This window comes from Rana temporaria, chromosome 5, assembly GCF_905171775.1.
Source record: "Rana temporaria chromosome 5, aRanTem1.1, whole genome shotgun sequence".
Taxonomy (NCBI): domain Eukaryota; kingdom Metazoa; phylum Chordata; class Amphibia; order Anura; family Ranidae; genus Rana; species Rana temporaria.
The window spans coordinates 254559173-254574054 of record NC_053493.1 but is presented as its reverse complement, the minus strand read 5'-3'; the positions used below and the strand labels follow the sequence as shown (position 1 = coordinate 254574054).

Genomic DNA, 14882 nt, shown 5'->3' with positions numbered 1-14882 from the left:
TGCCCAGATTCCCCAGTAAATGGTTCTTCTGAGCCTGAACCATCTACTCCAGAATCCTCTAACTGTGAGGATTCTCCTGAGTTTCCGTTCTCAGTCTTAGCAGGGGAAACAAGTTCTTTTTTTTACCACTATTGTAGGGCTTTTGAACGTTATAAATGCAGCAATTTAGAATTTGGACAAAAGGTTTAGCACTGGGAAACCCTTTTTGAAAAATAAAAAGTGCATTTTATATATAACTATATAGATCAGAAAAAATGAGGGACAAATGAGTAGGAAAGAGGGACAGAGGGACATTGCTCCAAATCAGGGACAGTCCCTCGAAATCAGGGATAGTTGGGAGTTATACAGAGGGCATTTCTGCCTCTGGTCAGTCAGCAATTTCTTGCTGTTTTTTGGGCAATTGTTGCTTTTTACAGGTGACAAATTGCTGGCTCTGTGGCTCTGTACGTAGTGAAGCCGGTATCATGATACAAGCATTAAAATCTCCACCTTCCAAAAACAAGTGACTAATGGTCGCACCCGCATTTCTATCCTTACATGATCACATTAAGACTTAATTGGCTAAGTGTTTAGCTAAGTGATAGGATTAAGCCTACGTGTTAAAGGTTATTTTTAAACTTGACCTCCAGGCAAACAGCTATTTATGCAGATAAAAATGTATTTACATCTAAGAACAAATAAATTCATATGTTGCAGTTAACCAATCCTTAAGCCTTGTACACACTGGCTGATAGTTGGGCGATTCAATAGAAAAAGCATTAAAAACAAGTTTTTTATTCCAGATTTTGTTTTCGTTATTTTACCCTGGTAATCCTACGTGTAAAGACACTTGGGGGGGGGGGGGGATTTACTAAAATTAGAGAGTAAAATTAAAATTAATTAAATTAAAATTAAAATTAGAGAGTACAAAAACACTGCTGAAGCCAGAAGCTGATTGGCCACCAGAATCACCACATTCTGAGGAGCAGCACTCTAGGATAGAATGTGTTTTGGACCACAGAACACCTTCACCACTCCCTATGTCCATAACATGGGTGGTATGTCTTTTGTAGTTCACAGACATGAACTGGACAAGGTTGATAAGACTTCTTGGGATTTTAGTGCAGCAGAAACAAAGATCACAGTAATTTAGGAATTTATTATTAGATTTGTGGCAGGATCTACAGTTATTTATTATTTATTTATTATGAGATGACACATATAAGGGTCTGAGAGGGCTGCACACCCAGTTTAGGTGCTTAAAGCGGGAGTTCACCCTAAAAAAAAAATTTAACCTTAGATTGATGCTCATTTTGTCTAGGGGAATCGGCTATTTTTTTTAAAATCGAAGCTGTACTTACCGTTTTAGAGAGCAATCTTCTCCGCCGCTTCCGGGTATGGTCTTCGGGACTGGGCGTTCCTTCTTGATTGACAGTCTTCCGACAGGCTTTCGACGGTCGCATCTATCGCATCACGAGTAGCCGAAAGAAGCCGAACGTCGGTGCGGCTCTATACGATGCCTGCGCACCGACGTTCGGCTATTTTTCGGAAAATCGTGATACGATAGATGCGACCGTCGGAAGCCTGTCGGAAGACTGTCAATCAAGAAGGAACGCCCAGTCCCGCAGCCCATACCCGGAAGCGGCGGAGAAGATCGCTCTCTAAAACGGTAAGTACAGCTTCGATTTTAAAAAAAATAGCCGATTCCCCTAGACACAACGAGCATCAATCTAAGGTTAAAATGGTAATTTCCAGGTGAACCTCCACTTTAAAAAATAGAAGAACATTTTCCCATGTTTTTTTTTGTTAGCAACAACAGATAGTGAATCAATTTTGAATAAAAAATATTGATTTTATTTATAGAAAAGTAGCAAATGACACATATAAAAATTGATGAATTTATGAGCTCTGGTAATTACAAAAAAGTGAAATACATGCAAGGGTGATGAAACAAGTAAACATGTGGTATTCAATTTTGCATGGATCAACTTCAGCGCAATTTGATGAACAGAAGAAAACCCCAATGCATTTCGACCTTCTAGGTCTTCCTCAGGGGGATCTTATATTTCTATAGAACATCAAAAAATAAAGGTGTGTTAAGATAGAGCATATTTCTAGTGTCTCCTATCTTTAATAGTAAATTTCTAAAAAATATTCTATATTTATATTATAAGAAGACAAACAAGAAAAAACATGCCATGTATGTCGCATTACTCTTTTACCATGTTAGATCGCTAGACCAGAGACTTGTATTTTAAAAGCGTAATTTCATACGATCTCCCAGGGCCTAGCATTGGTCCGTGTTGATGGGGCGCCCACCCCCACAGGCCAGTGGAGCTTGTCCACCTTAGAGTTGGGGGTGGGCACCCCATCAACACGGACCATTAAAAATTCATATTGATTTGAGGCCTGTTTTACTTGCCAACGTTTTTGTAACTGCATGAAGCCAAACTTGAGTTCTAGGCACCATTGGCAGATAGCGTAGCCATGGCCTTGACCTCAATTTTCTCAGTTTACTGTCCTTCAGACTTTAGGGGGGCCGGACTATGACCACTGAAAGTAGAAAAGGTCTCAGCATCTGGGAAAAAACAATGCCCCATCTTTGGTGTCAATGGGAGAAATTGTGCCCCATCATTGGTGTTAGTGGGAGGATTTGCACTTCTTCTTAAATACCATTGGAAGGAATTGTGCCCCATCATTGGTGTCATTGGGCCCCTTTGTTGGTGTCATTCTGAGAAATCATGTCCCATCATTAGGAGGAATTACGCCCATTACTGGTGTCATTGGGAGAAATTGTGTCCCATTGTTGTTGTCATTGGGAGGAATTGTGCCCATTCATTGGTGTCAGTGGGGGGATTTCTGCCCCATCATTTGTATCAGTGGATAAAATAGTATATCAAGGGCCAGATAAAAGCAAGCAAAGGGCCACATCTAGCCCCCGGTCTGTAGTTTGGAGACCACAAACCTAGAGGAATCTATTCCATGTGTTATTGCAAAGCAGCAGTGTTCCCTGGGAAAGTCAAATTTCAATTGAGAGAGTCCTCTGTCAGTGAAGGGAGTGAGGAGGGGGGCTGAGTGGCAGCCTTCTTAGCACTGGCTGGCCACTCAGGAGAGAGACAAAGCCTATAATGCTGATAGACATAGGCGTGCGCACAGGGTGTGCCAGGTGTGCCCAGGCACACCCTAATTACTCTGTGCAGCACAGATTCCTCCTATTGCCCTGCTCCCCCCCCCATTTCCCCCACAGTGCTGCCAGCTTTCCTCCTCTCCTCTCCCACTGGCTGCTGTGGGCACACACAGGGGGATGGTATTGGATGAGGGGGGAAAGGGGTTGGTAAATATGTAATTATTTTTTTTTTAAATCAGAAAAAAGTTTATTGTACAAAAGTAGCGATACAATCGTATAAACACACACAGACAGATCAGCAGTATTTACAGTTACAAAGGATAAGAATCAGGACACAATTCTATACTAGCATACATCAAGGTTCAACCTAGTGCCTGCATTCCTAATTGGCCAGCCGGCCGTCAGATACACATATAGGAGAAAATGTTATACTTTTTAAAGTACTGCATTGCTTATAACATGGTCCTGAGAACGTAGTCTGACTGTGTACAGCAGCATTAACCAGTAACCTCCGAAAACACAAGAAAAAAAAAAAGTAACCGAACTGGGATTCAAGATAGATGGAAAAGGAGGTAAAATAGCAGAATAAGGCTGGGTTCACACTACGGTTTTCCCGTCCGTCAGCCGCATACGATTTCAGTATCGAAAACGTACGGGCCCGGACAGGAAAACGTATAGATAGAGAATGCATTGCAAATCGTATGCACTCGGATGCATCCGGGTGCGTACGATTTGCTGGCAAAACGTTTTTTAAACGTACGCAAAACCGTGTTCAACCACGGTTTTGCGGTCGTTTTTAAAACAGTATGGCAACCGCATACGTTTTCCTTTAACATTAATGTCAATGGAAAACGTACATATGTGCGGTTCCATACGTTCCCGTCCGTTTCAGCCGCATACGGTTTTTCATATAAATCGTATGCGGCTGACGGACGGGAAAACCGTAGTGTGAACCCAGCCTAAGAGAGAGTAAGTAAGAAGAAGAAGAAGAGAAAAAAAAGAAAAAGGAAGAGAGAAGAAGAAGTCTTATTTAAAGCCGTGGACCACCACCATCTTCCCGGCATCTCTCCAGTTTCCCACATAGACAGTGCATCATATCCCAATCCCCCCCTCCGCCCAAAGCACAATCACAATCCCACATCCTGAAAAAACAGAAAAAATAATAATAAATAAAAAGGAGAGACCTTCATCCCTGTAGTAATCTGTCTCTCACCAGTTGCAGCGGACCAAGCCCAGGTACGTCCAACCAAGGCTGCCACATTGAGTAGAATTTATTTAAGACGTTACGGTGCTGGTATGTTAGCTTTTCACGTATTAATATATTATTAACCTGTTTCACCCATTGTGCACCAGTTGGTACCCTAGGAGTGATCCATAATTTAGCGATCTCTTTGCGAGCAAGATAAAGTGATCGTAGCACCGCAGTGTGACCATTCGGTGACAAATCAGGTAACTCTAATGCCGCGTACACACCATCAATTTATGTGATAAAAAAAAACGACACTTTCTGTGAAGTAAAAAATGACGTTTTTGAAACTTCAATTTTCAAAGACGAAGTTGCCTACACACCATCGTTTTCTCACAATGATCTTGCAAAGTGAGGTTACGTTCCACCACTTTTTACCATTGAAGCTTGCTTCATAAGTAGCTTCTGGGCATGCGTGGATGAAAAAACGTCTTAGAAAACAACGTTTTTTGCTACACACGGTCAATTTCTGTGAAGTAAAAAGTGCACTTTTGAAAAACGACACATAAAATTGAAGCATGCTTCAATTTTTTTTGGTCGTTTTTTACAAGACATAAAACGACGTTTTCCCCCACACACAGTCAATTAAAGTGACGTTTTTAAAAACGTCATTTTTTTTCATCACATAAAGTGATGGTGTGTACGCGGCATAAGGCCCCGTACACACGACCAAACATGTATGCTGAAACTGGTCCTCGGGCCAGTTTCAGCATACATGTTTGGTCGTGTGTGGGCGCGAGCGGGCCGAATTCCAGCAAACATTTGCCCGCCGGGCCTTTTCCCAGCGGGCAAATATTCCTGGACGTATTTTAAAACCGTCCGCTGGAATCCTGCCCGCTCGGACATGTACGGTCGTCAGTACAGACCTACCGTACATGTCCGAGCGCCCGCCGTCCCTCGCATGCGTCGAATGACTTCGACGCATGCGTGGAAGCCTTTAAATGGCAGGCCCGCCCACGTCTCCGCGTCATCGCCGCATCATCGTCGCGGCGACGACGCGGACACGCCCCGCGTATTGTTTACGCGCGGACTTCTGTACGATGGTTAGTACAACCATCGTACAGAAGCCCTCTGGCAGGCATGTACGGTGAAAACGGTCCGACGGACCGGGTTTCACCGTACATGTTTGCTCGTGTGTACCGGGCCTAAAGCGCCAAGGAGGCAAACCACCGGGTCAGCAACAACTGGTATCTGAAATACCTGGGCTAAAGTATTAAGGACAAATTAAATATGTAATTTAACGACCCCTTCCTTTTCTAAATTAACACAGTGAGTGATCAGTAGTGTGTGTTTGAGATTTCGGGTGCACACCCTAATGCTATAGGCTACATTGTGCAAGTCAGGGGACACCTGAGATGTAAGGAGGGACTCTGCTGGGAACACCTGAGATGTAAGGAGGGACTCCGCTGGGAACACCTGTGATGTAAGGTGGAGTCCCTCCTTACATCCCCAGTGTCCCCAGTGGAGTCCCTCCTTACATCTCAGGTGTCCCCAGTGGAGTACCTCCTTACATCTCAGGTGTCCCCTGACTTGCACATGCACAGTGTGAAGCAGCAAGGAGTCACAGCTGGCTGTCCATAGAAAATATGCCAACACCAGAAACCCGAAGAACCGGCGGAGTCCCTCCTTACATTAGGTGTCCCCAGCAGAGTTCCTCCTTACATCAGGTGTCCCCAGCAGAGTCCCTCCTTACATATCAGGTGTCCCCTGACTTGCACAATGTAAAGTAGTGAGTGTAAAGCTTGTATAACAGCGTACATTTGCTGTCCCCTCAAAATAACTCAACACACAGCCATTAATGTCTAAACCGTTGGCAACAAAAGTGAGTACACCCCTAAGTGAAAATGTTCAAATTGGGCCCAATTAGCCAATACATGAGTGTAAAAAAAAAAATGTTTTCTGGGAAGCCAATGCATTGTGGGTATCGTAGTCTATTCCTACTAATGTCAATGCAGTCCGTTTCTCCTAATCCTTCAAATCCCACAATGCATTGCTTTAGGAAAGAGTAAACACATATGTACAACTTGACTGAAACTCCTGGGGGATTTAGGTATGCATAACTATCAATAGTCCTTGATAGTATGACCCCGCTACACTTGTGTGCAGTCATTTATGTGTATACCTGCATATATAGCAATGCTGGCAGCACATTTTACTCAGGACCTGTCCACAAGATCTGGAATATAAACATCAGTAAATTATTACATCCATGCAGAGCACATTGGTGTGCACAGGTAGAAGGCAGTGGGCCGGATTCAGATAGAATAGCCTATCTATGGGCGGGCGTAACGTATCGCAGATACGGTACGCCGCCGTAACTTAGGGCGCAAGTTCCGTATGCAGAAAGAACTTGCGCCCTTAGATACGGCGGCGTAGCGTATGTGTGTTGGCGTAAGCCCGCCTAATTCAAATGGGGATGATGTGGGCGTGTTTTATGTAAATTCACTATGACCCCACGTATTTGACGTATTTTACGAACGGCGCATGCGCCGCTCGTGAAAAAATCCTAGTGCGCATGCTCGAAATTACGCCGCAAGTCATCATTGCTTTAGACGTGAACGTAACTTACGTACAGCCCTATTCGCGAACGACTTACGCAAACGACGTAAAATTTTCAAAACTCGACGCAGGAACGACGTCCATACTTAACATTAGCTGCGCCTCATATAGCAGGGGTAACTTTACGCCAAAAAAAGCCTAACGTAAATGACGTTAAAAATTCGCCGGTCGGACGTCCGTTTCTGAATCGGCGTATCTACCTAATTAGCATATTCATCGCGTAACTATACGGAAGCGCCACCTAGCGGCCAGCGTAAATATGCAGCCTAAGATACGACGGTGTAAGACACTTACGCCGGTCGGATCTTAGGGAAATCTACGACGGCCCGCACTCAGAGATACGACGGCGTATCCGGAGATACGCCGTCGTATCTCCGTTCTGAATCTGGCCCAGAGTGCCTTGTGTATATGTTTGCACCTTACATCACAGGTTTCCCCAGCGGAGTCCCTCCTTACATCTCTCAGGTGTCCCCTGACTTGCACATGCACAGTGTGAAGCAGCAAGTAGTCACAGCTGGCTGTCCATAGTAAATATGCCAACACCAGGGAACCCAAGACCAGCAAAGAACCGGCCCAGATGAGGACAGCGCTGGATCCTTGGACAGGTAAGTGGCTTTTTTTTTTTAAAGTCAGCAGCTGCAGTATTTGTTTTGTTTTGTTAAAGCGGGGGTTCACCCGTACATAACAATTTTTCCCCATAGATGGATGCTCGTTTTGTCTAGGGGAATCGGCTAGTTGTTTTAAAACATGAGCTGTACTTACCGGCCCAGATTCAGGTACATTTGCACGATATTTGCGGGGGAGCAGGGCAACGATTTTGCCCTGCGCCCCCACAAATATTTTGCGCTGCCCTCGATTCACAGAGCAGTAGCTCCGTAAATTGCGAGGGCGCGCCGACAAAATTGCCCGGCGTAAGCGCGCGCAATGTAAATGATCCCGCCGGGGGCGGGAATCATTTAAATTAGGCGCGCTCCCGCACCGAGCGTACAGCCCATGCTCCGTCGGGAAACTATCCCGACGTGCATTGCGGCAAATGACGTCGCAAGGACGTCATTTGCTTCAAAGTGAACGTGAATGGCGTCCAGCGCGGGAGCGGCGGCTATACTTTAGCATTGGCTGCCCCTACTATTAGAAGGGGCAGCCTTGCGCTAAAGTTGCCGTACGGAAACTCCGTACCTGGCTTGCTCAGGGCCCGCGCAAGTTTGTGAATCAGTGGTAGTATGCAATCAGGAGCACTCGTTACACCGGAGCAAGTAAACAATTGCGCCGTGTAACCTATGGTTACACGGGCGCAATTGCTTCTTGAACCTGGGCCACCGTTTACGAGATGCATCTTCTCCGCCGCTTCCGGGTATGGGCTGCGGGACTGGGCGTTCCTATTTTGATTGACAGTCTTCCGAGAGGCTTCCGACGGTCGCATCCATCGCGTCACGATTTTCCGAAAGAAGCCGAACGTCGGTGCGCAGGCGCAGTATAGAGCCGCACCGACGTTCGGCTTATTTCGGCTACTAGTGACGCGATGGATGCGACCGTCGGAATCCTCTCGCAAGACTGTCAATCAAGAAGGAACGCCCGCTCCCGAAGACCTATACCCGGAAGCGACGGAGAAGATGCATCTCGAAAACGGTAAGTACAGCTCATATTTTAAAACAACTAGCCGATTCCCCTAGACAAAACAAGCATCCATCTAAGGGGATTCTTTGAAAAAAAATATGTATGTGTGAACTCCCGCTTTTAGCTGAAGAATTGCTTTAACACACCAGGATGCCAAGGTGTTAATGGGCCCTTCCATTTATTTTATTACTTTTTCATCTACAAAGTGTAACGTTTTTAATGACAATGTAGTTTAGCACTTGTGACCTGAGCCCAGCCTGTCGGGAAACATAGGTTATAAGAAGTGTGCTCTACTCAGTCAGCTCCATGTGGAAGCAGCTGCCTCAGACCTGGTGACTGTATTACAGGCAGCGGGCGATAGGTGGTGCTGCAGGCTACGCGTGGCTGCTGTCACTTGTTTATTGGAGTAGTTGCAGGCCTGGCTGCTCGGCAGGAGGTAATAAGGAAAGATCTGTGATGTTTGGGGATATCTGTACAAGGGGGCTGTATGGGAGGGCCGGATAGAGGACGGTGGGGGGAGGACGCCGCCGCTTACGCGACGATGAGTTACTGCGATGGTGACTTCCTGTAATACAGATCGACCTTGTTGATTGTTATACTGCCCATGTGCAAGTCTCTGTGTGTGTACACATTGATTACAGGGGGCAATGTTGTTAGAGGTGACTGTGCCCTGTATGGGGCATATTTACATGTGCTGCCAGTCCTGATCCCAGGGACCCCAACATGTCCTGTGTGGCCTTGTACTGGAAGCATGCTGATTGATATCTAGCTGGGCTCACAGCAAAGTAAATATGTAGGGCTCATTCCCACCATATGCACTGGGCAGCATGGCTCGGACCAGTGCAAACATATACACAAGGCACTCTATCTGTGCCCACCAATGTGCTCTGCTAGGCTTGTTGCACATGGATGTAGTCATTTACTGATGTGTATATACTCCAGATCTTGTTGACAGGTCCTGATGTGCTGCCAGCGGTGATATATATGCAGGTATACACATAAATGACTGCACACAAGTGTCACATTTTCCCATGTCATTGTATAGCTCTGTATTACTGTTATTTACACAGATGTGTATTGTTCCATAGACAACTGTGCACTTGTGCTCGGATCTGTAAAAAAACATGGCGTATTCATAATTTTTTTTTTTTTTTTTTTTTTACTTGCATATGGGGAAAAAAGCAAATGTGTTTTTTACAAAACACTTGTGTTACACTGCATCACCATGTGCTTTGGTTCATAGATTTGAATTAAAGGGATTGTAATCGCTACTGTAAGGGGTTAATTTTTTTTTACTGTGGGACAGCGAAAGAAAAATTCACAGTAGCGATTTGCTTTTTTGTACTATTTTTTTTTTACAAATTTCTGCAGCTCCCCCAAAGTTAACATGGGCCTCTTGGCTTCTCCTCTGATTAAAGGGGTGGTTCACCCTAAAAACTACTTTTTTTTATTACACTGCCCCCCCACATTACAATCCGATTAAGGCTCTTATTATTTTTTTCATGCTGTACATACCTTTAGTACAGCATATTCACCCGTGCATCCGGGTTGCGAGTCCCGCGGGAGTGGGCGTTCCTCACATGCTGGTGATTGACGTTTTGCCCAAAAACGAGCTCCCCCCCCGTCGCGTAAGCCGCATCACGGTTGGCGAAAGGAGCCGAACGGCGAGTCGGCGCTATACTGCGCATCGCCGTTCGGCTCCTTTCGCCAATCGTGACGCGGCTTACGCGACGGGGAGGAGCTTGTTTTTGGGCAAAACGTCAATCACACACATGTTAGGAACGCCCACTCCCGCGGGACTCGCAACCCGGATGCCACGGGTGAATATGCTGTACTAAGGTATGTACAGCATGGAAAAAATAATAAGAGCCTTAATCGGATTGTAATGTGGGGGGGCAGTGGAATAAGAAAAAGTAGTTTTTAGGGTGAACCACCCCTTTAATGCACTCTATGCCCGGCCTGTCAGTTTAGATGAACAGCCATGTCTTGGTAGGTTTGCAGTTGTGCCATACTCTTTCCATTTTCGGATGATGGATTGACCAGTGCTCCACAAGATGTTCAAAGCTTGGGATGTCCCCTCCCTTGGACTACTGGAGAGTCGGGACGCTCTCTATGTTGCGGATAAAGGAGCTGTGTGTTAGTGGGCGTCCGTACTCTCTTGTAGTCCAAGGGAGGGGGCGAGCACGACACTCCACACCAGGGAGAAAGCCTTGCATTACTGCGTGTAGTTACAGACAGAAGAACAGGAAGTGAGGATTTCTCAGAAGAAATAAGGACATTTTAAAAGCAAAATCAAAGGACAAGGTAAATGAAGGAGGACTGCACTAAGGTAAAAGAACAACTAATCGATTATAAAATTAATCGATCACAATTTTCATAATCGATTAATCGGCCAGTAACATAATGGGGTTAAAAAAAATAGTAAAAAAAAGCAAATCGCTACTGGGAATTTTTCTTTCACTGTCCCACAGTAAAAAAAAAATGAACCCCTTACAGTAGCGATTATTTGCTCTCTTTGTACTTATTTTTTTTTTTTTTTAACCCCCATTATGTTACTAAACATCTCAGGTCTGAGTCACACCTTCTCTTTTTTGGTGCTTTTTGCAGAAACACACTACAGTTCAGTTACATGTTTTCCTATGGGACACGTTCACATCCATGATTTTTTTTCAGCTGCTGCGTATTTGGAAAGGGCTTTTTAACGCAAACCAGTGCTATTTTTTTTTTTTTTTTTGGTCCAATATACTTCAATGGAGAAGCTGCAGAAAAGCAAGTAATGTGTTTTTGCAGCAATTTGTGTTTTGTAATCTGCCCAACAACAAATTGGCCCAAAAAAAATGTAAAAATTCAATTTTTTTTTTTTATTATCCGATTAATCGGACAACTAATCGATTATGAAAATAATCGTTGGTTGCAGCCCTAGACTGGACTAAGTTAAAGGAAGCTATTTAGGAAAAAAAAATTACCTTTACAACCCCTTTAATCACTTAAGCCCCAGACCATATTGCTGGTCAAAGACCAGAGCACTTTTTGCGATTCGGCACTGCGTCGCTTTAACTGACAATTGCGCGGTCATGCGACGTGGCTCCCAAACAAAATTGGCGTCCTTTTTTCCCCACAAATAGAGCTTTCTTTTGGTGGTATTTGATCACCTCTGCGGTTTTTAGTTTTTGCGCTATAAACAAAGATAGAGCGACCATTTTGAAAAAAATTGATAATTGTTACTTTTTACCATAATAAATATCCCCCAAAAATATATAAAAAACATTTATTTTCCTCAGTTTAGGCTGATACATATTTTTCGTAAAGAAAATTGCAATAAGCGTTTTATTGATCGGTTTGCGCAAAAGTTACAGCGTTTACAAAATAGGGGGTAGTTTTATGGCATTTTTATTAATATATTTTTTTTACTAGTAATGGCTGCGATCAGCGATTTTTTTTTTTTTTTTTTTAAATTCAGTACTGCGACATTATGGCGGACACTTTTGACACCTTTTTGGGACCATTGGCATTTTTATATCGGGGTTAGTGCTATAAAAATTGCATTGATTACTATAAAAATGCCACTGGCAGGGAAGGGGTTAACACTAGGGGGCGGGGAAGGGGTTAAGTATGTTCCCTGGGTGTGTTCTAACTGTGGGGGGGTGGACTCACTAGGGGAAATGACTGATCGCTGTTCATACATTGTTCATCCATGACAGGACCATGACAGGACCGGTTCTCGCTCTGTAACGAGTTATCGCGGGTGCCCGGCGGTGATCACGTCCGCCGGGCACTAGTCAGGAGCGAGCGGGGAGAGATGACGTATAGCTACGTGCTCTCGCCCAGCAGAGCCGACCTGCCGCCGTATAACTGCGGCGGCTGGTCGGCAAGCAGTTAAATACATGACTACTTGGGTAATGAACACTGCCCAGATATAAATCGTTCCAGCTCAGCTAAGCCTCCTTTTTTTTTTTTTTTTTTGTGCCAGTGCCTGAAGGTGATGGATTTGCCTCCCTGTGTCCCTCTCTGAAATGTTTTTTTGGAACTCTTTTAGGGGTCTTCAAAGTTCAAACTATGGCCCTCCAGTTGTTCAGGAACTACAATTTACCTCATTCCTAGTCATGTCTGTGAATGTCAGATTTTTTACAATGCCTCATGGGAAGTGTAGTGCCACCACAGCTGAAGGGCTGTAGTTTGAAGATCCCTGCTCTAACTCCTAGCCTCTTCCTAACACCCCTACTGGGGCAGAGGTGGGCTCTGTCCAGATTGGTTGTTATGGCCAGCAAGCCAAGTGCCACTGTACTCAGACCCCACATGCAAGAACTGGGGTGGCCTATAGTGTCTGCTTGGACCCTGCTGGCAGTGACCTCTTTTGTACAGTGTGCCCAGTGATCTAATTGCCAGGGTTCTGTACAGGTCCACAGCAGTGTTCCCCTTGGAGGGGAATTGAGTCCCTGAAGGTCCTGTGGGGTGTACTGTGATGGCTGAAGTTTGGGCCTGGTGGCTGTGCAGTATGTACTGAGTAGAGCCTCTGTGTATAGGGCAGCTGTGGCAGTTCCCCCTTGGCAGTGCTTTTTGAGTTTACTGTTTTTTGGGACAGTTTGTAGCAGTTTTTCCCTAGTGGGTGCCATATAGCAGTGACGGTGTATGAAAGGGTGGTCTGGTATGGCACGGGTGATGACATCGCGTATGTCTGCTGACTTCCAGAAGAACATGTGCTTGCAAAGCTCTTGGCGCCCATTCCAGACATCCTGCATCAGTGACATCCTGCCTTCGTCCCTTTTCAGCCTACATGTCCAGGCAGCTTAAAGCGGTTGTATAGTCCCCTGAATATTTTTTTTGGTCACCTGTAAGGCAAAAGGCATAATGAGCTAGTATGCACCGCATACTAGCTCATTATGAAATGCTTACCTCAGAAAGAGGTGTCGGTAACTTACCTGGTCCACGCCGAGGTAGCTGACATGTTGCCTCGGTGTGTCTTCCAGGTATTGCGGCTCCAGCCCTGTGAGTGGCTGGAGCCGCAATGTCGTCACTTCCGCGCATGCGTGCCGGAGACTTTTCTCTCCGGCAAGGTCTGGCGTTTGCTGGGCCTTCAGCCGAGAATCACCTGTGCGCATGCACCTCTGCAGTCAGCGGCTCAGTGCAAGGGGAATATCTCCTAAACCGTAAAGGTTTATGATTTTTTTTTTTTACCTACAGGTAAGCCTTATTATAGGCTTACCTGTAGGTCAAAGTGAAAAAAATGACTATACAACCGCTTTAAGTATTGGGACACTTGTCACAAGTGTTTTGGCTTAGGCTGATGCTACACTTGAGTGAGTGGCTCTGGGGTACACAGGCCTGTTTGTCCCTCAGAAAGCCATGGCCTTGCACAGGCAAAGATGAGAGAAGGACAATGGAATAGGCTTCAAAATGTCTTTTATTGGGTAGGAAGGGCCCGCTGCGAAGTTCACCCTGCAGTGGCTCCTTGAGGGTTAAACTAGCTCTGAATCCCTGTACTTATCTGGTATCTTCATGGTTTCGGGGCACATGTCCTCCACTTCCATTCTTTCAATGGAGGAATTTTCATTGCGTAATCGGTGCTTAGGGGTTTTTGCTGGCTTGAAATACCTGGGGCACAAACATGGTCATCCTCTTTCCCCCTCCTCCCCTTATGAGGGAGGATGAGGTATGGGAGGAAGTTCCTCAGGATAAGGTCGAGAAAGAGGTGGAAGCTGGTGCAGTTTTCTCCTTTTGAATCTCTCTGAGATTCCCTTATCAATCTTTACATGCAAGGTGGTCACAGGGTCTTGGAGTTGGCTACACTTTCCTACAAGCAACCTTTCCATTTTTTTTTTTAACAGGATAAGTTGATATTGAGGCCTCATTCCTCCTTCCTACCTAAGGTGGTTCCTTTGTTCCTCCAAAATCAGGACATAGGGGGTTATTTACAAAAGGCAAATCCACTTTGTACTACAAGTGCAAAGAGCACTTGAAATTGCACTGGAAGTGCGGTCACTGTAGATCCGAGGGAGACTTGCAAGGAAAATAAAAAAAAAAACAGCATTTTAGCTTGCACATGACTGAATAATTAAATCTGCAGAGCTTCCCCTCATTTCAGATCTACCCTTCAGATTTATAGCGACTGCACTTCCAAGTGCACTTTCAGTGCAATTTCAGGTGCACTTTCCACTTGGAGCTTGCCTTTTGTAAAAAAAAAACAAAAACATTTAGCCGGATTCAGAAAGACTTACGACGGCGTATCAGTAGATACGCCGTCGTAAGTCTGAATGTGCGCCGTCGTATATTTAAGCGTATTCTGGAAACCAGATACGCTTAAATTTGGCCAAGATATGACCGACGTAAGTCTCCTACGCCGTTGTATCTTATGTGCAT

General features: G+C 45.0%; 1 protein-coding gene across 2 annotated transcripts in view; it reads left to right on the top strand.

The window, feature by feature from the left end:
• The first annotated feature begins 8834 nt into the window (after positions 1-8834).
• SIRT5 (sirtuin 5) overlaps positions 8835-14882 on the top strand; it is a 42383-nt gene continuing 36335 nt past the window's right edge. The window contains exon 1 of one of the 2 annotated variants that reach the window (XM_040353742.1): positions 8835-8961. The gene's annotated coding sequence lies outside the window, so the exon portion shown is untranslated. Of the gene's footprint in view, positions 8962-9068; positions 9093-14882 lie in introns of those variants that run through there. The other variant, XM_040353744.1, reaches the window with a different exon arrangement.